At 53.1% G+C, this 27,372-nt stretch overlaps 1 protein-coding gene and 1 pseudogene across 1 annotated transcript in view; both read right to left on the bottom strand.

Moving 5' to 3' along the window:
• Positions 1-27,372, bottom strand: part of LOC146209732 (sulfotransferase 1C2-like) — a 346,269-nt gene that overhangs the window by 133,037 nt on the left and 185,860 nt on the right. The gene's annotated exons all lie outside the window — the stretch shown is intronic.
• LOC146209736 (uncharacterized) lies at positions 14,217-22,825 on the bottom strand (annotated as a pseudogene).

Genomic DNA, 27,372 nt, shown 5'->3' with positions numbered 1-27,372 from the left:
CAAAGTCAAACACTCAGCAAAGTATCAAGATTCAGCATGGAGGTAAACGAGCTCAGTTACATCCCAAACTTTTTGACCAATCGCACGATGAAACTGCACTCCGTAGACATTAAGCTCCCGTGAACGCAAGCTCGGCAGCATGGGTACCCCACAGGGTTCGGTCATCTCTCCGTCGCTCTTCAACCTCGCCATGATCGGGGTAGTGAGGGCAGTAGAGGGTACTGGCGTCAGGCCATCGATGCCAGCGGCACCGATGCCAGCATTGAGCAACAGCTCCAAGTGGCGGTTACCGCCATCGAGCAGCAGCTCGATCGCACCGGCCTAGTGTGCTCGCCCACAAAATCCGAGCTGTTCGTCCTCCCACCGTACGAAAAGGACGGAAACGCTCTCCCCCTCGGGCGTGCGATCACATCAAATACGTGACTGCATCGGGTCAATACATCCCCGAAATTCCCATGGTCAGGATCCTGGGCCTGATGCGAAACAAGAGCGGCCGCAATGATGAGACCATAAACAAACTTACTACCAAGGCAGTGGACGCCATCTGGCTCATACACCGAGTCTCTACACGACGGGCAGGCGTGCGTGAAGACAGCCTTGTGCACCTCGTTCAGTCATTCGTGATCAGTCACATCGCCTAAGTTGCGGCTTACCTCAACTGGCAGGTCACTGACAGGACAAAGATAAACGCATTGGTCAGATGAGTTTACAAGATGGCGCTGGGATTATTGGAGGCCACGAGTACAGTTCGGCTCCGGCAGCTTGGCGTCCATAACACCTCAGAAGAAATAGCCGAGGCTCAGCTCACTGTCCAGATGGAGCGCCTCTGTACCACCAAGGGCTTCAACAGAGCAGCATGTAGAGATTGGATGCATGGCGTACCTGCTCCGTCGATTTCGGCTGAAACCGTAGAAATATTTGTCTTATTACTATCAAACCTGTGCGGCTGCATCCGTAAAGTCAGCAGGATCCTGGAGACACCTATTGCATATAGGTACGCTAAATTTTGGACCATATCCAGCAACTCTTTGCATCAGCACGTAGCGGAGGAGCTAAGCCTAATGGCTGCGGCTTCCCGCCGCTGGCCGCTGAGACGCTCGCCGGTCAACTTTTGAAAATGGTATTGCCCGAACAACGCGGCTGCGACTTTTCCTATAAGCCAGCCAGAGGCGGTTTCTCCGCTATTTTGGCGGAACAAGCCGCATTTTTCAAGTTGTCGAGAACCGCTGGCGTTGCCGGCAGAACGCACGAGGAAAGGCCAAGTCCAAGACTCCTTTAAACAATCCGCTCCGTCTTTTAGAGCTTCACAGAAGTGGTTGCCAAAGCCAACGATCAGGATGAGTCCTGATGACTACGTGGTCGTGCTCAAGCCACGTGTTACGGTCGCCCTCAAGACAGCGTTTCAGCAAGGTGAGCTCGGCGCTGCAATTTCGCAACACATCGGTAGGCAGCACATGAGCGCCGAAACCATTTCTCCCAACTGAGCAAATACATCGTCTGTGGGGACGCAGAACGCCGAGGTAGTTCAAACGTTGCTACGGACTTCAAGATTAGCACTAGCAAGGACCTCCCCCTCTTCATGGACACCTCAAGCTCATCGGTGATGTGTGTCGTGGAGTGATTCCTGCGCACAACCTGGAAACCAGTAAGTCCCTGAAACATAGTGTGCAGAGGCGTGGTGAAGTCCATGTGCACAAGCTGGGGAACTCCAACGTAGCTGTGCTAACTTTCGAGGGACGTAACGTTCCGCGGTGCGTCCATCATAACTCTGAACTGACTCCCGTAAAGGCTTACAAAAAGACAATACCAGCGTGCTACCGTTGCGGCACACTGGGGTATCCACCCTTAAAATCACTATCGACGCACATCCCGTCCGTTCTTTCTCTTGCATCCGTATTCTCAATCTCTGGTCTCAGTCCCGTTTTGAGAGCTCCATCGTATATTCGTCGGCTTGTTTTGTGACCTCGGCGATCTTATGCGTGAGCTTTCTATTGTGCTTCTGCCTTTTACATCTCCTTAGCGACCCCTGTCTAGCATCCCAGAGGTGTAAGAGATGTTTATTGGAATAGGAAGCATCAGGACAGACACCTTCCACACCCCCAAAAAGGGAACAACTCAAGGCTCAGTGATATACCCTATGCTCTTTAACATTGTTATGATCGGCTAGCAAAGAAACTCGAAGAAATTGAAGGAGCCAGGCATGTTATCTACGCTGATGACATCACGATCTAGGAGACGATGGGATCCTTAGGAGAAACACAAGACTGTATGCAGACAGCAGCTGACACTCTCAACGCATCCGCCCGACATTGCGAACTTGAATGTTCCCCGGAGAAATCTGAGGTGCTCAGAGTTCACAGAAGAGGGTGTGATCTGCACAACTCCATAGATGTCTACATAGGGGGGAAGAAGATCCCGGAAGTGTCGCAAATCAAAATCCTAGGCATACGGAAACAAAGCAACTGCCGTATAGATCGAACAATTAGGCAGCTAGCAAATACCACAGCGCAGATCACCCGGATTAGCGCCAGAATCTCCGACGGTAGACGAGGTATGTCCGAGGAGGGCACATGTAGGCAGGCCCTCGTTGTAAGTCGCATTGCGTATGGTGTCCCCTACCAAATTGCGCTCAAACAGGAAAAGGAACAAGAGGAGGTATTTCTGAGGAAAGCCTACAAATGCGCTCTTGGACTACCGGTCAACACCTCGACGGAAAAATCTAAGCTGGGCATAAACAACACAAGGCAAGAGCACATCGAGGCCCACCTTCTCGCGCAGAAAATAAGACTCATGCAGACGCAAACGGGAAGGAACACGTTATATATACTGGGCATGAGAGATGCTTGCACAGAAATAAATAGCCCGGGGAGCATACCGAAGGAGGTAGCCTACTTCAAGCCCTCGTGGTAGGCGTGTGCGGGACGCCTTCGCTGATGCGTTATTTACTCTTCTTAACAATCCCGGCAAAGCAACGCGGACTGTTTGCAACGCCACATATGCTGCTGACCTGGCGTGATGGTCTGGCCCTGGCACTCCCTCGTATTGAACCTGATCGCTGGGGGGGGGGGGGGACCATCACACAATTATCATTGGTGTTCATCCATCACGAGCCCGCCGGTTACGCCGTAAATGCCTGGTGGTCAACTGGGATAGTTTCCGCACTATTCATCAATATCTACCTGTGGAGTGGTCACCACTGCTTGTTGACCGCGTAAAATGCGCGTTAGATAGGGCTACAACTAGTACATGGACAGATGTCGATCGACTGTTTCCTGATATCGGTCTGCTTAACTTACGGGCTGCTCGCCGACAAGCCGAGCTGGCAGCTTCACGAGACCCTGCATCAGCTCAGGCACGTAGTCTGCTGCGGAAGTTTGCAGCCCAACGCGCCGGGCGGAGGAGCAGTATCGCTCCCGAGAGGCGGCGCTGCGCCCTCCCGCGCTGCCTGGTGACGCAGCTATAAAGAGTGAGGAGGCTTGTTCTCTTCCCCTCATCCCGCGGTTGATATCGCACATCTTTGCTCTCAGCCGTGGGGGGAGAAAAGAACAAGCCTCCTCACTCTTTATAGCTGCGTCACCAGGCAGCGCGGGCGGGCGCAGCGCCGCCTCTCAGGAGCGATACTGCTGCTCCGGCCGGCGCTTTGGGCTACAAACTTCTGCAACAGACGGTACAAGGGTGAACCATATTACAGCTAAGTCTCGCAAGTATGAACGGAATCTATAGCACGACGGCCGTGGTATACTTGGTACGAGTAGTTTAATACCAATTCATCAAACGCATCTCTCTGATGAACTTTCCGGGTAATGGAACAAAGTCGCCTTCGTCTCGACGCAGCGACTACCGCATGCTTCGCAGCTAACTTGTCTCCGGACAATTTTGCGAGTAGCGGCACGGAAGTTTTTTCCAAAGTATGATGTGTTGCCTCCCTCAACTACCATTTCTAACGTTGTAAGGATTCCAGCACACAAAGGCAGACTGCCAACAGCAGACGACACCGATGGTATTGCCAGTCCTTTCTCCATGTCTGAGTTGCTTGCGGCAATAGATGAGGCCAAACAGAAGACAGCACCCGGTCCGGATGCCATTCCATACGAAGTGTACAAGAACCTGACTAACGCTGTACTCCCTCAACTTCTGGACACCATTAACAAGGTATGGCTAGATGGCTGCACCCGAGATCTGGAAATCAGTCATTGTGATCCCAATTCTAAAACAAGGGAAGCCACCGACGGACCTCGGAGACTTTCAGCCGATTTCTCTAACATCAACACTGCGCAAGCTGACAGAAAAAAAATGTTAACCACATGACTGTCCTGGTGGCTGGAGCAGTACGGTTTCTACCACCCCACACGAATTGAGTTCCGTCCATCCATAAGCACTGAAGATGGGCTGGCTGTTTTGGCCTTGCCAGTTCTGTCGTCAACCTTCAGCCGCAATGTGCTTACCATTCTCGCGGTGGATGTCGAAAAGGTGTATGATAACATTAGCCACGACACCATTTTGAGTTGTATTGACACGCTGCATTTTCCCTCTTAGCGTACGCAGTTTCGTAAAATCCTTCCTAGAAAATACGAGATTTGCAATACGGCTTAATGGCGATTCCATCGGATCATTTGTCCCTGTTTACGGTGTACTCCAGGGCTCGGTACTGTCACCAACGCTATTTAACATTACCTTCATTCCCCTTGCATGGCGCTTACATAATGTCCCTGAGGTGAACGCTTTGCTCTATGCTGATGATATTACGGTGTCGAGTACACACCATGAGCTGTTTACTAAAGCGGCAGTACTCATCTAAAAGCAGTAAATAGAGAGGCTATGAGAGCCATCACTTGTCTCCCCCGCATCACACTGGTCGTGGCACTAAAAGAGAACGCTCAGCTCAACACATTAGATGAACTGGTACAGCAAGGTTGTTATGCTTGTAGCCTTAAGACGACCCTTTTACACTCACCGCGAGCGCGCCGGGACTATGTCACCTCGCGCACCATATTGCCGCCGACATCGCCAGTTCTTCCTTCATGGAATTTTTCTCAGGTGAGCGAAAACAAACCTACTGACCTTCATATGCCAACGACATCACATACGGCATCATCCCTTCGTGAAAGGATCGCAGAGCAAGACATCAAGCTGCCCCAATGCTCAATACTTGCATATGTAGATGCCAGTATTGACGGATGTGAAACGACAACTGCAATTCATTGTCCTTATAAGCCAGAGCTTAATAGCGCATCCAGATATCAATTTGTAGAACCTCCTTCTTTCTGTGCAGAACTGGTTGCCGTCCAAGACGCACTTCGCTCTCTCTCCGTCACAAACTTACTACGTACAGCCAAAATGGTCATCCCCACCGGCGCCCTACAAGCAATGCGTCTGCTCCGACGCGCCAGTCGCAGCACAGAAATCTGCCAGAATATACATCGTCTGGCGGCTCGCATCTCGCAAATCATTCGAATTAATTGAGTCCCACGTGACCTACTCAGTTCGCAAACCTCTGCACATTCTCAAACTCGCCAGGTGACCCTACCTTCATCAATGACACGTTTCCTCACTATGAATGATGCCTCTCTGCTTCTCACAAGAAAGGAGCACCTCCGGCACCCTTCCCAGCGGTCTTACCTGCGCAAAGGAGATTGCGCTACAGAGGATCCGGATCGGGGTCGCCCTGACACCTGCTGTGACACGAGCATGGCCCCAATATCGCTATTTATATTGTCACAGAAGTCAGTGAAACTGGTTCAGCAGGTTTACTAGGACTAAGTAAAAGCACCGGCAAGATCAGGCACAGACCCGACTGGCGGGTGAGCACCCAGAGCGAAGAAGACGAGCGCGTGCCAGTCTCCCGAGCTCGCCACATGGCGGCGCCAGTGCGATAACACTGCGGCATTTTCCCGGTGGAAAAGGCATCGTCCCGATGCCGAGTGGCGAGGTCGAGGATAACCGTAGTCGGCGAGGATGCGCGTTCACATCAAGTAATTAAAGGAAGAAAAGAAAAAAAAACACATGTAGCTTGACCTAGCGGGAGTAGAAGGGCTTCATCCTGGCGACATGTACGACTTCCGATTGTGCTTGCCGTCGGGATGAGCGAACAGTTCCTTGCGGGGTCACTTCGTAGGTGACGTCGCTGAGTTTGCGTTGTACTTCGTACGGGCCGAAGTAGCGGCGCAGAAGCTTATCGGAGCGACCCCGCTGGCGAACAGGTGTCCACACCCAAACCTGATCGCCAGGGTTGTAAATTACCTCCCTGTGACGAAGGTTATACCGTCGAGCATCTTTAACTTGCTGTGTCCGGACTCTCAGTCTAGCCAGCTGGCGAGCGGCCTCGGCATGCTGGACGAATTGGTCGGCACCGGCAATCGATGGGTGGGCAACATCTGGCAGTAGCATTGCATCCAGCATGGTGACAGCTTCGCGACCGTGCACGAAACGAAACGGTGTAAAGCGGGCGAGCACCGAGAGCGAAGAAGACGAGCGCGTGCCAGTCTCCCGAGCTCGCCACATGGCGGCGCCAGTACGATAACACTGCGGCAATATCAACATCCAGGATGTCCTGTCTGCAAGTCACAAAATCATGAGGCAGATATTCACCACTTGTGGGTTTGTCCGGCACTGAAGCCGACGAGAATTCGGCACCTGTTGGCAGTGGCCCTTTCGCCGATCAACTCATCTTCATACATTGCATGGACGCAAGGGCCTTATCATCGCTCTCTCTTGAACTTTATTAGAACAGCCAACCTTTTTTCTTCATTTAATACCCCCTTTAAATTTTTTACATATTCCATTATACCCTGAGGCAATAAAGAATGTTATTATAAAAATACCAAAGGAGATAAGAGAAATCATTTAGGTCAACCCGATTCAGAAAAGCATTCATTCGAAAATACACAAGGCCAGAAGAGAGGCAAGATCGGAGGCATACGATAGGAGCTTCACCGAGAAAAAAAACGTCTCGACGCATCCACATACAAAGAACAATACGGAACGGTAGCCATAGTGGTTGATCAACAGCTTAAGGAAGCCAACTGCGCCTCGATCAAGAGCAACAACATTCTCGAGGATGAGGACGCGGCAATCGCTCTCGTTATCACCCACCAGGGCGAGGAGGCTACTACACAAATAATTACGGACTCGCAAGAAGCGTGCAGAAGGTATAGCAGCGGACGTATATCCACTGTGGCCATCCGCATACTCAAGGCAAGAAAAAACACATTTTTGAGATGCTTCATAATGTGGACACCAGTCCATGAGACTGTACAAGGCAACCAACGTGCCGAAGCCAATGCCCGAGCATACGCCAACCAGGAGGCGCACAACGACGGGGAACTGGGCGCTGTCACTAGACGCTATGGAGCCATCCTTGGACATCAAAGTCTTAAGGAGGGTATACCCACCTCCCCACAAAGACCTTAATAGAGAGCCATCGGCTGCCTGGAGACAGCTACAGATTACCACATGCCCCAACCTGAGTCTACTCAGTAAAATACATCCCATAACATATGAGAATAAATGCCCACTATTCGGGGAAACCCCTACCACGGCCGCTCGATGGAAGTGCGCTTCCATCGAGCGGCCGTGCCCCTACACTCTACCATGTAACCTGGGCGTGTCAAAAAACACAGGTAGCGCCAATAAACACCACACCAACACCGAAGCACTGGGAGGCTGCGCTGTCCTGCTGGACGTCTGATGAGCAGCTCAAACTGATCGACAGAGCGCGCAAGACGGCAAAGGCCACTGGGGCCCAGGACTGAGGGCCCCACCCACGCCGAGAGAATTCCCTTTCTCTAAATAAACTTTTTCATTCATTTATTCTCGGTATTTTTTTTCCAATTCAATGGCAAGCACACAAATGTCCTTGAACGCTTTACTACAACCGTCCAGCAGACGATACAGCTGAACCCGCTAGTCACTAACCAACACCACGGCTTGCGCGAGCACGACCTCCGTCGTCTTGTGCAGGCCTTTGTGATAAGCCGCCTTGTCTACTCCCTCCCCTATCTCTTTCTATCTCGTGCCGAGCAAGACAAGGTCAACCGTCTCATCAGTCAAATATACAAGTCGGCTCTCAGGCTTCCCGCTTCCACCCCCAATTCTCTTCTGCTGGCGATGGGCATCCACAACACTCTTTCAGAACTTGTGGAGGCTCATCGCTTGGCACAACTCGATCGTCTACCTCATACCACTCCTAGCAGAGCCCTTCTTCCCTTCGCTTGATCTCTGTATCCCCTGTCTGTGTCACCCATCCCTTACCCTCCTCTACTCCATGCTCACTGACCCCCTTTCCAAGAACATGCACCCTGAGCATCATGCCCCTCGCCGATCTGTCCGGCCTCCACACTCTGGTGCCAGTACGGTGTGTTGTGTGTTGATGCGGCACCATACCTCTTGAACCCCGCCTATGCCCTGGCCACTGTTTCTAATACACGAACCCCCTCTGCGACGCCACTATCCCTGCTCGCACTTCCACTTGCGCCGGGGAAGCAGCCATCGCCCTCGTCATTGGCAGCACAGCGGCCCTTTTCATATTTACCGACTCTAAGACCGCAGTTCGCAGCTTTGCCAAGGGTAGAATCTCTTCCTCTGCGCTCAATATCCTTAAGAACTCCTCCCCCACTTCCCGACCTATCCAACTCTTCTGGGTTCCGGCTCACACGGGGCACCCTGGAAATGAGGCGGCAAATTCTATCGCTCGCGAGATGACCGACCGAGCTGGCCCCCTCGATCCCGGGATGGACACGTGTGACTCCCTCCTCACCTTCCATGACATCACCCTCCACTACCGCAACTCCAGATTATCCCTCCCTCCCCCTCACAAGTCCCTATCTAAAATCGAACCGAATACGTGGCGCCATTTACAGGCCCACACTTTCCTCTCGCCTGCACGCCTTGCCCTTATTCACCCCGGTGCCGTCTCGCCCAATGCACACTTTGCAGCTCTTCCCGAGCAGACTATGCAGACTTCTTTACTCTTATCCGGCGCACTTCCCCCTCTTCTCCTGGCAAATAAACAGCCCGCAGCTGTGGGAGGCTGCTTTGGCCAGCTCGGAGCCGCATATTCAACAGCGGCTTACGACCTGGGCAGCGGAAATCGCCCCCAGGCGTGACCTGGAGGCCACGACCAGCAGCCGGAAGGCCACCCACAGAACGGCGGCAACATAATTTTCGTTTGGCCTTCAATAAGTAAAGTTTTCACCCCTACCACCACCGGGCAGACAACTGTCCCATCCCGGTTAACGAAAAATGTGGCCCAAAACGTGAGGACTGGTACTAAGGGGATGGCACCCCACGAATGTAATCCAGCGTGCATAATTTGCGGGGGCCCACACCTCACCAGCTGCCACGAATGCAAGGCAAAATTTGTCTCAGCAGCCAAGGCCCACGACATAGGGGCCTCCCAAAACACCAAAACAGCAACAGCAGACGCAGCGCCACGGCGGGACGCCACCCAATAGCGAAACAGCATCAACCCCACCACCCAGAGATGCGGCGGACTGACTGAAAAAACTTTATGAGCAGAGATAAGGCAGGGGGATGTGTCGGTGGGGGACTCTTGTCCAGAGCTGGATAGGGCAGCCTCCTGCCCCTCAATAGTTCGCACTGCATTTGGGTCATCAGGTGGATTGTGTGGGCAGGTCTCCACCATGTGGTGCAGGCCTGCCTTCTCCTCGCAAAAATAGCACAGGAAGGTAAAGGCGCAGTATCGGTCACACTTGTTATGTGGACACCTCAATCGCACCGTAAGGGAAGGGAGGAAAGTGGGAGTGAAAGTGGAAAGAGGAGCCGTAGTGGAGGGCTACGGAGTAATTTTGACCACCTGGGGATCTTTACCATGCGCTGACATCGCACAACACACGGACGCCTCTTCGTTTCGCCTCCATCGAAACGCAGCCTCTGAGGTCGGGTTCGAACCCGGGTACTCCGGCACAGTAGTCGGGCGTCTTACCACTGCTTCTGTGGACACCTGAACTGCGCCGTAACGGAAGGGGGAAGGGGAGTTAGCGGAAAGAGAGAAAGAGGAGCCATAGTGAAGAGATACGGAGTAATTTCGACCACATGGGGATTAGCATGCTGATTAGCATGCTTTTCTTTCTTCTTACAGCCACAATACCAACAACATCGCACAGCACACGGACGCCTCTTCGTTTCGCCTCCATCGAAACGCAGCCGCCGCGGTCGGGTTCAAACCCGGGTACTCCGGCACAGTAGTTGGGCGTCTTACCACTGCACCACCCCGAGGGACACGTGACAGCTCGAAACGCGTGCGAACGTACGTACCTCACGTGGGATCCGTATTAACGCGGTAACGTTAAGGAGCTCGTGTCGCAGAAAGGCCGGTGTCGTCGGCGTCCAGTGAGCGATAAATCCCGGCATGCACTTCATAAATAAAAAGCAAGTTCCAAGATGGGCTGGGAGGGAATCGAACCAGGGTCTCCGGAGTGTGAGACGGAGACGCTACCACTCAGCCACGAGTTTTTTTTTTCTTTATTTCCGAGGTATAGATGAACAACAAATTGTCACACTTAATAAAACACTTCAGCTGCCCTTGAGCTGACGCGTGTGAGGTTAAAATTTCTTCAATTTTACCAGGTCATCCAGAACTTCTGCCCACTGTGGTGGGTCGGGGAGCGCGCAGATACATTCCCGTAGATAAACAGCACTTTCAACAAAATTTTCACGTACACTGCGAATGTTAATATCTTCATGCCTTACTTGCATCAGTGTTTTCCACAAGCTGTGGAGGCCCAGAAGCATTATTAAATCATAGGGTACGTCTTCGTTCTCCACCGGTAAAAACCGGATGCCATAAGGGTTTAGTGGTAGCTCTTTTTTAATTGTTCTTTGTAGCACGTCCCAATGAAATACTGCATCCCAGCAGTCTAAGAATATGTGTTCAATTGTCTCTGGCTTCTTGCAAAGCAGGCAGTTTGTCGTCCAAGGGACATAGATTCCTTTTTCGTGAAGCCAGGTTTTGACGGGTAGAGTGTTCGAGTGCAACTTAAAAAAGAACTTTTTGGCAGCCGGTCGAACTGGCATCCTCTTCACTCGTTTTAAAATATCCTGCCCTGGGCCTCCACGGTAGGGCTCTCGGTACAAAGGTGCCGGCAGCATTATTGCCACTAGGTCCTTATACAGCTTTTTCTTGCCAACACTGTACAAATATTCACGGGAAAAACGCACTTCTAACAACTTGTAAGAGAGAACTACCTCGCGCAAATATCCTGTGACAGCACCACGCATGTTTTCACTTGAGGAGACAACAAATCCGGGTAACAGCCTTTGCAGCCGCACTTGCATGACTGTTCTTAAAAAGGTGTCATTTTGGTCGCGAAGAAAAAAAAGCGCGATACCACTTGGCGCAGAAACAAATGAATCAAACCGACTCCTCCGCTTTTTAAAGAAAAAAATAAATTCGTTCGCCTCGTCTTTTCCCAGGTTGAAGTCCAAAGAAAAACCGCAAACACACGATGAATTTTTTGAATGGCAGTTCGTGACGCACATAGAACATTCATTACATACCATATCTTTGAAATCAAAAAAAACATTGCAAATGAACGGGCGTGAAAAGATTGACAGTTGCCTTCCCTGCCATGCTTCCGCTTTCTCTCGCACTCTATTTGTTTCTTCCTTCCAATGTAAGCTAGGATCGCGATAACATTGTAGGGGCACACCCAGATACTGCGTTGGCACGGAAGACCATTGCAATCGGGAGAAAGAAGCCGGTTCAGCATCCCATAAGCCGTGCCAAAATCCGGAGCTTTTTTCCCAGTTAACCCGACATCCAGTCTGGTCACAAAACTTTTCAACAACGTTAACCAATTCACAAATGCTCTCTCTATTTTCACAAAATACTGCAATGTCGTCCGCGTATGCAAGTAGCTTCACATGCGCCGATTGAAGCTTGAAACCCGAGATGCATTCATTATTGAGAATGGCCAAGCATAATGGCTCGAGATAGGCTGCAAAAAGCAGAGGAGAGAGTGGGCATCCTTGCCTCACCGAAGAACGCACTGCGAGACTGTCAGTGAGATCGCCATTCACTATAATACGCGTCGAGCAGTTTGCGTACGCCATTCTCACTCCCTCCACGATTACCGAGCCCAGGTTACAATGCTCTAGAATGGAGAAAAGGATGTCGTGTGATACGCGATTGAACGCTTTTTCCAAATCCAGCTGAATCATGGCAACCTGACTTCCAAGCGTGTCTACACATTCCAGTACGGTTCGTGCCACATGTATATTTGTGGCGATGCTGCGCCCTCTTATGCCGCACGTTTGGTGCGGTCCGACTAATTTGGCTATTACACTCTGCAATCTCTTCGCTAAAACCTTCATGAAGATTTTGTAATCAACATTTGTCAGGCTTATTGGCCTATAGGACTTCACCAACAGGCGTTTCTCCGGATCATCAGTTTTTGGAATAAGTACGATGTGTGACGTAGTAAATGATAATGGCACTTGTTTGCGTTCGTAGGCTTCTCTTATCACTTCCAACATAAGGCTGGAAACATGGTTTTTAAATGCTTTGTAAAAGGAGGCGCTCAGCCCATATGGTCCAGGGGCTTTCCCACATGGGAGGTCATCTATGGCCTTTTCTATCTCTTGTAATGTAATAGGCATTTCAAGGCTCTCTTTCACATGATCTTCGAGCGTTGGCATTAGCCGTAAATATTCTTTTGGAAACCCTTCACTATGTTCGCGCGTATTACTCAGAAGCTCAGCAAAATGTTTCAGAATCGCACACTTTATATCTTTAGCATCGTTTGTAATCTGCCCTTCATGTCTTATTTGCCTGATTTCCTTCTGGCAAGCATACCTTTTTTTCATCTGATAGCGCTCGCTTTGTCGGCGCCTCGCCAGCCCACAGTTTATCGCTTCTTGCACGTATAACCGCGGCTCTGTACTTCTCAGCGTCGATTCTTTCTAAATGAGATTTCACATCCCTTATTTGCTTCGTGAACTTTCCTGGCGCACAGCTTTCCATGCACAACAGGCACTCAAGTTGTCCATGAAGTTCCTTTTCTGTTTCTTTCTGTTTGTACCGAATAGCACTGCTCTTTTCTATTGCTTTTATCTTCACCTGCTCTTTAAATCTTTCCCATTTATCTGCATGGCTTTCTTCATGCACCTTAAGCAAACATTCCAAATCGTTCGTGATTGCCTTAACAAACTCTTCGTCCTCCAAAATTTTCTCGTTCAGTTTCCATAGATGCCAGTTGAAAACAGATTTCTTAACCTTCATTCCAAAAGTCGCACTAACAAGGCAATGATCACTAAACGAAATAGGTTTTACATTGTAGTCGGTACAGATTGGAACGAGATCAATAGATACATACAGCCTGTCTAGTCTCGCATGACTATCGCGTTAAAAGTGCGTGTATTCCGGACGGGTTCCAGCAGAAAACACATTTCCAATGTCTTCCAAGCAATAGTCATGCACCAATACATTCAACAGTTCAGCGCTCTTGTCTTTCACTGGTCTAATCTTCACTCGATCAGTAGCAGCACACACACAGTTAAAATCGCCCAATACAAGCAAAATTTTGTCACATTTCAAGTATGGCTCGACTGAATAAAAGAAGTTTTGATGATCACTTTCAACATTGGGGGCGTACATACAGACAGCAAGCGAAAATAAATTTGAGAACAAAAAGTCAACAACCAAGAGTCGGCCACTTTCGCATGCAAATACGCAGTGCACGCTTATACCCAAAGTATTGCGAATGGAAAGAAGGCATCCGCCTGATGCCCCCACAGAGTGACAAACACACACATCAAAGTTTGCATGGAAAACAGACACCATGCGGTCTGCATGGTCCTGAGATTCTATCTTTGACTCTTGAATGGCTAATAAATCGATTTCATTATCTAGCAGCAGGCGATTCAACGGGCATTGCCGCCTTCGGGCTCCAAGCCCTCTAACATTCAAGGTTACTACACGTAATGGGACATCTAGCTTAATTGCCATGCATCTAGAGAAAAAGGCGCCCGATCCATGTGATGCCTACCTCAATCGTCCATGTTGCTCTGCTTGTCCGAGGTTCCAAAGCGTACGTGCTCGTATCCGGCCTCCCAGAGGGATGTCTGAATGCGTACTGAGGCGTGCCTGACCACCGCACTTGCCACCTTCCATAAACACAGTCAAAGAGCCACAGCCGAAAACAGGCTATGACGGCTGACGTACCCCCTGCACTCACATGCATTAGGTCACGTCCAAACTACGGAGGCGGTTTCTCCGCCTGCCGCGTCTCGGACGAAACGTTCAGCCGAGGCCTCAACGTCGAACGTCGAACCCCCGGTGCTTTCGATGGCGGCTCGTCACTGCCACCACCAGGCTGCAGATCCTCACCGGCGCTCTCATCATGGGGCCGCTTCCCAACGGGTAGGCCGCTTACTCCAGCGTTGAAGTCCATAACTTCGGAGTTGGGAGACTCCGCGCTGCCTTGGCTTTCGAGCACAGGTTCTCTGGCGTCCACCACGCTGTTACTTGCGTCCAGTTGGGAGCCATTCTCCACTGGTGCAGAATCCGCTGTCGCAACGGCCGTGGACGTCCTCCTCATTGTCAAAGGGGTCAACACCGGCCCATCATTCCTTGCCGGTTGCCCGGTTGTTTTGGCTGCCTCTTCCGCGTCCGCCTCATCCATCAGATGCTTGGAAAAATCTTCGCTGTTCCCAGGTCCAGCGATGCTCGCGTAGCTGCGAGAACACTGCCCTTCTTCGTGGCCAAAACGACGGCATGCACCACAACGCGGAACCTTACACTCTCGGCGAATGTGGCCGGTACTTCGACACCGGAGACATAACGGAGGCCTTCCAGGTACTACGACGAGCGCCAACTCACCGCCGACGTTCAGCTGGTGCGGCAAGTCGTCCAGTTTGACCCCCACTTTCATCTTCAAGGTGACAATCCTGCTAGTTGAACCCTTATCCGATATGCCATGCACGCGCCAGCGCTCCCTGGCCACTTCGGAAACCTTTCCATACTGCGCGAAGGCCACACGCACATCTTCATCCGGATCGTTGTGAAGCAACCAGTGGAGCTTCAGCCTCACATCCTAGTTAGTGGGATCAATAACGAGGCAGCGACGTTGCTTCACACACAACTCACCCACTCCAGCAATCTTCTTCACAGCATCCGCGTCTTTCATAGTGATGGCCCAGACGTGTCTCATGCGATACGCCCCCATGGCGATAACGTCAGGGAGCAGCGAACGCTGAGCCAACGCGTCTCGGAAATCTTCCACCCGGTACGGGCGGGCCCTGATATCCGCGTGCAAAAAAACTGTGTTTAACACAAAACGCCCTGTTGGAAGACTTGGCAGAACAACCTGGTAGTCATTATCCTGTTCCATAGCCCTGTTACCGCGGCCCGACATGGCCGCTGAAGCCGCTCCTGCGGAGCCCACGAGTTTTTTTTTCTTTATTTCCCACTCAGCCACGAGTTCGATGCTTGAAAGCGGTACAAAAGCGCTTCTAGTGAATGCGGTGTTGCCTTAGAAACATGCCGTAGAACGTTATACTGCAGTGTATATCGGTAATTATGAGCATGTTACTTACAGAAGTCGCAGTTACACGAGTAGCGAAGTACGTTTCCGCTACATTTCTTCTGCGCTCTGCGCACATGCAGAGCCATCTTGCGGCAAACACAGAAGAACCCCTCCTCACAATGTGCGGCGCTGCCCCGACACGTGGCGCGCCACTCGCCCCTGACGTTTCGCCGTGCACCCTCACAGGTTGTAGAATCAAGCGTCTTTCCTTTCTTTCGATCACTATCTTCGCTCACCCGCTTCTCCCCTTCGGGCCGCGCGGGTACCGGTGCGAGGATGCCCCAATACCCTTGCTTTTAGTAAGTTTTCTCGACGAGGTGCAATAACGCTATCGCGTTCCACTCTTGAAGGCGAAGCTTAAGCGGCCTCCAAATTTTTTTTTCAGCACCTAGCTTTCACATTTCGCCTCGGATGATGATCATGATAAACTCTTTATTTACTCCCAAAGAAGGGGAACCAGCCGAAAGACTGGTTGCACTGCTTAGGGAAGGTCAGCAGGAATCCCTTGGGACTCTGCGGCCTCCAATGCGCGCAAAATGAGCTGGCGCTGTTGGGCGAGCTCGGTGGTACGCAGGAGGGACTCCCACGCATCCATTGTAGCTGTATTGTCTGCGTTGTGTCGTATACATGTCCACACCATGTGAATGAATGTGGCCGGTTGTGAGCAGTGTTTGCAGCTAGGTGCAATAAGATTTGGGAAAATTTTGCTATATATAGCCATGGGTTGGGAAAGGTTCCTGTTTGTATTTTGCGCCAATGGACGGCCTCGCGCCGGGATAGTTCCAGGTGTGCAGGGGGTATAGACACCGTTCGAGCTTATAATGCTGGAGGATGTCCGTGTATGTAACAAGGCGTGAATGAGTGCCTTGGGGAGTGTCAGAGGAAGCGGCAGGCTGAGGAGGGTGCTCCGCCCAGTAGCTGAGTTCTCGGGCTAGAGCATGCGCCTGTGCGTTCCCGCTGAGCGCCTCATGAGCTGGGGTCCATATGAGAAGAGGTGTAGACGGTAAGGGGAGAGATCGGAGGATAGTGCGTGCCTGTCGGGATATACGACCTGCATCGAAGTTACGAATTGCCTGTTGGGAATCGCTAACGACTACTTTGGTGGAGGGGTCGGTCAGAGCTAACGCGATGGCAACCTCTTCTGCGGTGGTAACAGTTGCGGCGTTGAGGACGCTGCAGGCGTTGTGCCAATTTCGGTGCGGTACCAATGCAACGGCAACCATAGCAGGGCGACGGGGGGGGGGGGGGGGGAGGCATCTGTGTACGTAACGTCGGGGCGACCGGTAAAACGTTTGTGGAGTTGCCGGGATCGGTCGGCTCTGCGCTCTGTATGATACTCTGGATGCATACGTTTGGGAAGCGGAGGTATACGAAGACTGAGTCTCTGATCAGGCGTGAGGTCCATATACGTAGAAGTCGCCCTCAGAGGAGTGATTCCTACCTCGCTCAGTACTGCACGGCCCGCATGTGTCAGCGAGAGGCGCTCATATTGGGAAGTTAGAGTCGCTTCAATCAGCTCGTCGACTGTGTTGGAGATCCCGAGGGTCATCAGTTTGGTGCTGGAAGTGGACATGGGTAAACCCAATGCTGTCTTGTATGCCTTGCGCAGTGATGCATCCAGTCGTTCCTGATCTGTTCGCGTGAGGCGAAGGTAAGGGGCAACATAGGCAATGCGCGTACAAACGAAGGCTTGTACGAGGCGCAAAAGGTTGGATTCGCGCATGCCCTTATGCTTGTTGGCGACTCTCTTGAGCAGGCGGCTGATCTGGATTACAGATTGATCTATTCGCTGAAGAGTAGTGGCGTTTTCTCCATTATCTTGTAGATGAAGGCCCAGGATACGGATTCGGTCGGTACGGGGTATGGGAATGCCCTGTACTTGCAGATTGAAGGATGCCGGAGGCGATCTGGGGCGTCTTCCCTGGGTTGGGACAATGATGTATTCAGACTTGGTGGCCGAGCAGGATAGGCCAACTGTAGCCAGGTAGGTACCAACGCGATCGATGGCTGTCTGCAGAGTCTCCTCGATCTGGTCGTCACTGCCGTGTGTAATCCACAGAGTGAGGTCGTCGGCGTATAGGCTGTGGTGCAAGTGGCGGATATCTGCCAAAAGATTGGGCAGGCCAAGCAGCGCAATATTGAACAGGAGTGGGGAAAGCACTGAGCCTTGGGGTGTACCCCGGCTTCCAGGAGAGATGGTTGAAGAATTTCTGAGCCGGTGTCAAGTTGCACTGTGCGGTTCGTGAGAAAGTCGCGTATATATGCATACGTTCGTAGTCCCACCCCTAGGGTCTGGAGGTTCTGCAGAATAGCTTCATGCCGGACATTGTCAAAGGCCTTCGCGACATCTAGGCCAACTATGACTTTGGTGTCCAAAGTGCTACGTGTCAGCACCTGATGCTTGAGCAAGAGCATGATGTCTGGGGCCGCAAGGTGTGGTCGAAAACCAAACATCGTGTCTGGAAGTAGGTGATGTTCTTCTAGGTAACGGAGAAGACGGGTCTGAATTACATGCTCCAATAGTTTTCCCACTCAGGACGTGAGAGAAATGGGGCGGAGATTCGAGAGAGTAGGTGGTTTGCCCGGCTTGGGGAGGAGCACGAGGTTGGCGCATTTCCACTCTTGCGGGATGGCTCCCCGCTACCAGCATTTTTGCAGAAAGTCTGTGAGAGCATGAATCGAGGCGTCGTCGAGGTTCCGAAGCATACGGTTAGATATCCGGTCCGGGCCTGCAGCTGAGTTTGTCTTGAGGCGATTGAGCTCAGCTCGTACCTCCGGTAAAGTGATGGGAGCACCTAAACGGACGTTTTGCTTCCCCTGATAAGGAGGGAAAGATTTGTCTACTAGCTCCTGTTTGAGGGCGTCTGAGGTGCCCGGAAATTGGTGGAAGATACGCTGGAGCTGCTGGCGGGCTTGGAACTTGCTCCCTTCAGGGTCGAGGAGGTGACGGAGTAGTTTCCAGGTGCTTCTGGCGTTAGGAGCCTTATCCATCTGGTCACATATATTGTGCCAGTTTTGGCGTGTAAGCTCTACGGCATAGTTTTCGATGCTTGTATGGACTCGGGCGAGCCGTCGTCGAAGATTCCAATCCCACTTGCAAGTTTGCATCAGGGCCTCCAGCTTGCGCTTGCGGTCACAGTTGGGCCTAATATCTGTCGCAGTTTGGTACGGAGTCTTCCACAGCAACTTCAGCAGTGACATCTGCAACTTGTTTGAGGATGTCGGCTGACCAAGCGGCGATGTCTGTGATAGGTTGGGAAGAGCCTTGCTCTTTTCGCTTGGCGCGAAAGTAGTCCCAGTTGACCACTTTAGCTGGTCGCGTACGTTGTCGAGTAGGCTCCTGAATGACAGTCTTCAGAATGTAGTGGTCGCTTCCGAATGTTTCCCGAGTATTGCACCAGGTAGCTGCAATCCCCGGTCCCGTAAAGGCGAGATCCGGGGTTGTGCCCCGCAAGACGCCCGATCCTCTCCGAGTGGGTTGGGTGATATCCGTTAAGAAGTTCAGATGGACTGTGTACCAATCGTCCCAAAGCAATCGGCCTTTAAGCGTGTCGTAGTGGTAACCCCATGCTTGATGCGGAGCGTTGAAACCACCGAGAATAATTAGAGGTTGCCCTCGAGCTAGCTGCTGTACTCGGAGGAAAAGTGGCCCGAAGGCGGCCTTGCGTGATCAGGGTGGGCTATAGACGTTGAGCACGAAAAGGCATTGCCTGGTCGCACGAGAGGGCCAGGGGAGAATTTCGAGAAGGATATGGTCTGGGAAAGTGGAGTCTAGCTCACGCGAGATAACCGTGAGGTTTCGCCTAACTAGAGTAGTCACCTGGGAGTTTGCTCTTCCCGATGTGTATGTCCGATATCCAGCCAATTTCGCATGTTTCCCTGCTTCTTGAAGGGCAAAGATTTCTGGGGGGTCGCTCGCGGTAAGGAACTGCTGAAGGACCGTGCTCTTGCGCGCGACCCCCTTGCAGTTCCATTGCCAGATGGCAGTGTTACCCGAGCGAGCCGCCATGATTAGGTTGGGAGAAGTTCGGAGGTCGTTGGGTGATTTGGCGTCTGAACCGGGAGCGGGTTCATGCCTTCATGTTTGCAGAGGGAGTCGATTGCCTTACCAAGAGATTCTAGCTGTAGAGCAAACTGAGAGCTGAGGGTGCGAAAGGAGTTCTCAATGCGTTCCTCCAGCGATTAAATACGGCCTTGAAAGAAGACGCCCTGTGCTTTGACGCGCGCTATCTGTGCGTGTATGTCTTCCGTTTGCGTATCGCTTGCGGCAAGAGCCTTACGTTTGTGGGCAGTACCAGATGGTGCGGGGGAAGTAGGAGGAGGAGCGTCTAAGCGTTTTTCGATAGTTTCGACTCTATGAACCAGTTGTGTTACGACGGCCGTGAGGTGTGTAATGGCTTGTTCGAGTGCGTGAGAAGTTGGAGTCCCTCCTAGCGTACTCACCGCTTGAGGTGGAGCCGGTGGCAGTCTTGGCAGAGCCGGGCCCTGGAGCTGCACTGGTGGAGCAGGCTGCTGCCGCCGCCGCCGCCGCCGCCGCCGCCGCCGCTGCAGCCGCTGCCGCTGCCGCTGCCGCTGCTGCTGCTGCTGCTGCTGCCGCTGCCGCTGCGCTGCTGCTGCTGCTGCTGCTGCTGCTGCTGCTGCTGCTGCTGCTGCTGCTGCTGCTGCTGCTGCTGCTGCTGCTGCTGCTGCTGCTGCTGCTGCTGCTGCTGCTGCTGCTGCTGCTGCTGCTGCTGCTGCTGCTGCTGCTGCTGCTGCTGCTGCTGCTGCTGCTGCTGCTGCTGCTGCTGCTGCTGCTGCTGCTGCTGCTGCTGCTGCTGCTGCTGCTGCTGCTGCTGCTGCTGCTGCTGCTGCTGCTGCTGCTGCTGCTGCTGCTGCTGCTGCTGCTGCTGCTGCTGCTGCTGCTGCTGCTGCTGCTGCTGCTGCTGCTGCTGCTGCTGCTGCTGCTGCTGCTGCTGCTGCTGCTGCTGCTGCTGCTGCTGCTGCTGCTGCTGCTGCTGCTGCTGCTGCTGCTGCTGCTGCTGCTGCTGCTGCTGCTGCTGCTGCTGCTGCTGCTGCTGCTGCTGCTGCTGCTGCTGCTGCTGCTGCTGCTGCTGCTGCTGCTGCTGCTGCTGCTGCTGCTGCTGCTGCTGCTGCTGCTGCTGCTGCTGCTGCTGCTGCTGCTGCTGCTGCTGCTGCTGCTGCTGCTGCTGCTGCTGCTGCTGCTGCTGCTGCTGCTGCTGCTGCTGCTGCTGCTGCTGCTGCTGCTGCTGCTGCTGCTGCTGCTGCTGCTGCTGCTGCTGCTGCTGCTGCTGCTGCTGCTGCTGCTGCTGCTGCTGCTGCTGCTGCTGCTGCTGCTGCTGCTGCTGCTGCTGCTGCTGCTGCTGCTGCTGCTGCTGCTGCTGCTGCTGCTGCTGCTGCTGCTGCTGCTGCTGCTGCTGCTGCTGCTGCTGCTGCTGCTGCTGCTGCTGCTGCTGCTGCTGCTGCTGCTGCTGCTGCTGCTGCTGCTGCTGCTGCTGCTGCTGCTGCTGCTGCTGCTGCTGCTGCTGCTGCTGCTGCTGCTGCTGCTGCTGCTGCTGCTGCTGCTGCTGCTGCTGCTGCTGCTGCTGCTGCTGCTGCTGCTGCTGCTGCTGCTGCTGCTGCTGCTGCTGCTGCTGCTGCTGCTGCTGCTGCTGCTGCTGCTGCTGCTGCTGCTGCTGCTGCTGCTGCTGCTGCTGCTGCTGCTGCTGCTGCTGCTGCTGCTGCTGCTGCTGCTGCTGCTGCTGCTGCTGCTGCTGCTGCTGCTGCTGCTGCTGCTGCTGCTGCTGCTGCTGCTGCTGCTGCTGCTGCTGCTGCTGCTGCTGCTGCTGCTGCTGCTGCTGCTGCTGCTGCTGCTGCTGCTGCTGCTGCTGCTGCTGCTGCTGCTGCTGCTGCTGCTGCTGCTGCTGCTGCTGCTGCTGCTGCTGCTGCTGCTGCTGCTGCTGCTGCTGCTGCTGCTGCTGCTGCTGCTGCTGCTGCTGCTGCTGCTGCTGCTGCTGCTGCTGCTGCTGCTGCTGCTGCTGCTGCTGCTGCTGCTGCTGCTGCTGCTGCTGCTGCTGCTGCTGCTGCTGCTGCTGCTGCTGCTGCTGCTGCTGCTGCTGGACGACTGCAGGCGTACCTGGCCGCGTTCTGGACGGCGTCCGAGATAATAGTCTTGAGGCATTTGGCCCGAGGGGTGGGAAGCAGTCCGAGCGGTTCCTGAGACTGCGTTGATTGCTGCCGGAACGTTGGCGGTCCCAGCGGCTGGCATGTTGTAAAATTACCCGGCGTGAGGAGGCTTGTTCTTGTTGCTTAGCAGCTTCAGCCTGTCTGCGATTTTCCCACTGACGGCGCTTGACGGCGTGGGGAGTGCGAAATATTTCTTTGCATTGGCTGTCGCCCGTGAGGTGTTCTTTTCCGCAGAGACGGCAGGTCGGCGTACAGGAGTGGTCGCTGGCCGGGTTTGGAAGCCCACAGCCGCGGCATTTGGTAACTGTGCTCACGCATACGTCGGATCGATGGCCGAGCTCGGCGCAGCGGTAGCATACCTCATGTTTCTTTTTGAAGATGGTACAGCGGTGTCTGCTGTTACAAAAATGGATCCATGCAGGGACCTTAGGTTGAGCGAAGGTGATCAGCACGGCAGTGGTGTTGCCGAGTCTTCTGAAGTTCTCGATAGGAGGGTTTCGGTTGTCCTGGAGTTCTGCTTGAATAGTTGCATGATCGAGACGGAGATCAACCCCTCTGATCACTCATCTTCCTGAACAGTCGTCTGGTGCACAGTACACTGATATTCCGTACGATCGTTGGTCGATGACGAGCTCTTTAAGATTTATGAGGCGCTCAGCGCTATCGATATTTGGTGTGCAGTAGGCAAAAGTGTTTTGTAGGTAGTTGGCTTGTATAAGGTCCTCATGCCGGATAGAATCGCGGTTGAAGTTTGCTGCCGTGCAGACCGCTTCGAGCAGTTGAAATGTAGTTGTCTTGGAGAGTAGTAATCCTCATCTGGGGCGGACGATGAGCTTCAGCTTGTTGCTAGGCAGGCGGGGCTGCTTGGAAGCTACCGAGCGTCTAGCGAGTTGGCGTTCACGTTGGCGAGGCGTAAGCGCGTCTGCTACCTTTTCACAATTGGCCGGAGCATCGGGGGTCGTTTGGGACGCTGGTGTTCCATCCTGAGAGCCAGGAACTTCGGGTGCGGGTGTCCCCTTCACTGTTCTAGCTTCCCGGAGCTTGTTCACTTTAGTCGGCCATTCACTTGCTGCAAATTCTTCGGGCGTTAGTTCTACGCCCTCCACAGTCACCTTCATGGCGGCAGGCGGCGCGTGGGCTCGCTCGGCGCCCGATGCAGCTTGCGGCGCAGCCGCGGCGAGGGGCGGTAGGCCTAGCAGAGCATACGGCGTGGTCACGGAACAAATCGACCGTAAATGGTCAAAAATCGTTGTACATACTTCGCAATGATGTCCGTAGGATCCTGACGACGTTAGGAATCCAGCAGCATTGATGATAGTACGCTGGAGATTCACCCATCTTTGTGAGCAAGCCCGTGAAAATGTAAGGATTCACCTGACACCTTATTTGCCTTCATCCGACCGACCGCCGCTTGACTGGGACCTCGTCTTAACCCGCCACGACGCAACCGAGCTAAGCCTAACGCTCGGCGTGGCACCGCTTCGTCCGCAGCGCAGAGCTGCGTCTCACGCCGCCCCTGCGGCCGCTGAGCCATCGTCGCAGCTGCTGTAGCCTCGTAGACGTCGACATGGAGAACCAAGCTGACGGTACGTTCATCACTCCAGAAGAATTTGACGACGACCCCCGCTGGACCCGAATTGTTAAGGCCCAGCGCTCGGCCTACCCTAGAGGAGCCGCTTTTCGTCATAGCGACCCCCTCAAGTCCACCATAGCGCCCCCGCCATCACTAAAGACTCCCAGATTACGTCACCACGTCTCCCTACCTCGACTTCCACAAGACGACTACAACATTGTGTTCCGCCGACCTCCGCACCACTACCAATGGGGCCCTCCTGACCTCACTTCGTGCCACCGCCAAAGTTGACTAGGCCACCGCCCGTGCCAAGGATCGCGTACGTATAAACCCATACAACTCATTCACTGTCAGTTCACCCTGAGACCCACGCACCCGGTTATATTTCCGAACCTCTGACTTGCGTCTCGCAACCAATTCGTACCCCTGCGCGCTTATGTTGCCACTCCTGACGACGCCTCCGCGGCGTATAATCTACAACGCTGTAGACAAGCAGAACCAAGAGGAGATCATAGCAGATGTTCAAGCTTTGAACCCCAGCAACACCTACGCCATTACCGATGCAAGACAGATGGGTCGTACGCGGTCCATCCTCATCACCTTCGTCGGCACAAAAGAAGTGTAGTATTTCACTGCGGCCTTTTTATCTGCCACCCTTTCCGCCGTAAGGCCGAAGCCTGCACCAATTTTTGGAGCTACGGCCATCGCTCCGACGTACGCACCCAGCCCAGATCCGGGTGCTGCACTCACTGCGGAGCCGTGCGCGAGATTCGGGAGTCCCCCGACTGCACACCTAAATGCATCTTGTGCCAAGGCACACATGACACGGTATCCCGCCCGTGTGGACTTCGGTACGCGCGGACCGGTCCCTCCCCAACCAACTCCAGCCATAAGTCAACATCATCCACCCCAATGCAATCAAAACCCTCCCCCGAAGACTTCCGCCCATCTAGAACCCATCAGCGGTCCAACTCCCGGACCCGCCAAGAACGCAGCCCCCGCCGCCGCTCCGTCTCTTTTCCGCCACTGCCGAGCCAAGACACCCTATGGACTTCTTCCCAGGTGAGCCGGCCTTTGCAGCCTCCCACCCCCGACCCCGAAAAAAAGTCCAAAGCTCAAGTCGCTGCCCTAAACATGGATATTGCCCTGCTAAAACAACAGCTGCAGGTGTTGTTAGGGAACCCCCAAATCCCCACCCCTTCCCCAGAATACCCCCCACCACCTGTCACTCAAAAGCCCCCGCCGCCCCTTCCCGCCCCCATGTCCATCTCCTCCAATGCTTCCTCCACGCGTCACCTCCCCTTCCTGCAGTCCTCCACAAAAGAGGCGATCCACCAACGAGCCCACATCCACCCCGGAGGTGGAGGCTGTCATCCGCCACACAGCCTCGTTTCTTGATGCCCATGAGCAACGCATCACGGCCGCAATTTCTGCCCTGCGTACCGACACGCAGAAATGGATGAAACAAATTAACGAACGCATAGCCAGAAATGAGGCCCGCCAAAGTGCCCAAGAAGCCGAACTTGTCCAGACGACCCTAATGGTGTCATCCCTCCTCCCCTCCTCATCATCTCCCAATCCCCCTGCACCAGCAGGGGCACCCAGGCCTCGTGATGGCCAGACACCCCTCACGCCCTAATTTCTGGCAGTGGAACTGCCGTGGTTTCCGCGGAAAGCGGAACGCGCTGCAGCTCCGCCTCCAGAACATCCCTCCCTCCGAGCTCCCCGCTTTAGTCGCCCTCCAAGAAACTTTCTCCCCAGTTAAGCTGCGCGACTTCACTGCTTGAACTGTAGAGGCTTTAAGGACCGCACTAAGCGGGCCAATTTCCGCCTCTACCTTGAAACATTCGAGTCTGTACCAGCCGTGGTAGCCCTCCAGGAGCCAGGCCTGGGCGCCACACTTTCAAATTACACGACGTTCCAACAGGATCCCAGTCTTGTCTTCTCGTACACAAAGCATGCACAGCCAACTTAGTGGATCTCGATCTCCAACTAGATTATTCCTATGTAATGGTGACAATCCTACCACTCCGCCGCAGGGACCCGCCATTGCATGTAATCAACGTGTACTGCCCTCCCAAACTCAAGCGAGTGACATTCGCGCACCTCTTCAGCCGCGCGCTAAAAGTAGCGGGTCGCGATCCCCTCCTGTCGCAGCCTCGTCCGCCGTTGGCGACGCCAGAAACACAACAGAAAGCTTAAAGCTCGAATTGCCGAGCTCACCCAGAAAACGGCTGAGTACGCGGCCCATCTCGCCGACTCCAATTGGGTGGATAGATGCAACACGGCCGCGCGACAAATGTCTAGCCGCAACACATGGCGCCTCTTTCGAGTCCTCATCGACCCAGCCCAAACACGAACCGAAACACAGAAACATTTGCAGAGAGCCATGCATGCTTTCTCTGGCAACACGACTCAACTGGCAGAGAAACTCCGGGACCAGTATCTGTGTACAGCCCAAGACCACCATGGATCATCATACTCTTATACAGGCAGAGAGAACACAGAGCTGGATCAACTTTTCTAGCTCCATGATCTGCGGTCGGCTCTTGCCAAAATGAAACGGGGCACTGCCCCGGGAAGGGATAAGGTCACCGTCAATCTTTTGACGAACCTGTCCGACTCGGCATACCAGTCCCTCCTCGACTACATCAATGCGATTTGGCGCGGGGACACCCCCCTGCCAAGTGACTGGAAAACGGCTCTGGTAACCTTTATTCCTAAATCAGGGAAACCAATAGAGGCTTTACAAAAGTTAGCGCCATCTAGTGAAAGAAACAGAAACTGTGCGCGGCGGCCATGTTTTGCTCAGTCCGCCCGCGCCTCCCATCGAGTACGCTGTCAACGTGCGCCTTCGTAGAACCCGTGCATGCACCGAAAGGTGCATTGGAATGCTCACAAGCGATTGTTTCATTTTTTAACATCACAGCAGTCGCTGTTAGCTCCAAGCTCTGTTCGGAATGATGCCAGCATGTTGCTGCGTGCCCTTCTGCAGCCAGCGCCCCATTGTAGACGCGCACGGAATCGAGGTATACGCGTGTATGCAACCGTTCGTTTGCAGTCCTAATCGGCTTTACAAGGGTCACTTGCATCATGTAAAGCATTACTGCACGTCCTTCTGACTGGGAGCTAGCTCACAGAATGTGCTATCACCTAAAACAGCAAGGTTAATTGTTTTGCGCGCTATGGAGCCGCGTGAACTTGAAGGATAAACTTATGCTGCGATGGAGGACACGGGAGAAGAAGCAATGCATGTATAACGAATGCTATTGTGCAAATACGTTCTTCGAGATATTTTGTACGTATGTTACATTTACCGTTGTGTATTTGATTTAAGACACGGGCATGATTACCGAAACTACTTTTTACAGTCGTACGAAATGGTAGTGCTTGGTGCAGAGAGCAATACGGTTGTCTAGTGTGCCCGAGGTGCGTGTTTCACGCTGCAAAAGCAAGAGGCTGCCAAACCCGCGGCGTCTAGAAAATCAGGAAAAGATGACATTCCACTAGTGTGTTGCAACATGCTCACGTACAGCCCGTTTCGACCGGTCCGCGTCCAGAGCGCGCAGCTCAGGTTTTATACCTGCCAGCGCGGCCGATAAAATAACGAAGCCTGCGCTCCACTTTTGTGTTCTTTCGAGTCACCCGATGGTTCGCTAATTCACAGCTACCTGAACTTCACTGGAATTTTTAAATATGTCGATTTCTTGTTTATTCCCTCTGTCAGAAAGCAAACATTTGAAGCCGTAATCTCATATGAAAGCGCTGACATTGGAAGCTTCGAGGAACTCGGGGGAGGAAGAACTCGGCTGAAACGAAATGAAATTTGAAAAGTCAACTCACATTACTGCGAAGTGTTTGTGCTTTGTGCAACTGGCTGTGTTCATAAAATGAGATTTATATTATATCGTTATAGAAAAATTAAAGGGTCACTTAAGCTCCGCCGTTAAAGGTATAACGCGATAGTGGCTCTCTGTCATACACACACACGCACGATGTTCTTTTTCTTCGCGTGTTATATTTTAGCTCTTTTATTTATCTATTTATTTATTCATTTAGTTATTTAGTTACCAAATACTGCAGGCCCTAACT

Source organism: Amblyomma maculatum, chromosome 1 (genome assembly GCF_055883805.1).
Source record: "Amblyomma maculatum isolate TAMU_Amacu chromosome 1, ASM5588380v1, whole genome shotgun sequence".
NCBI lineage: Eukaryota > Metazoa > Arthropoda > Arachnida > Ixodida > Ixodidae > Amblyomma > Amblyomma maculatum.
The sequence above is the reverse complement of the archived record's forward strand: the minus strand, read 5'-3'. Positions and strand labels throughout refer to the sequence as shown.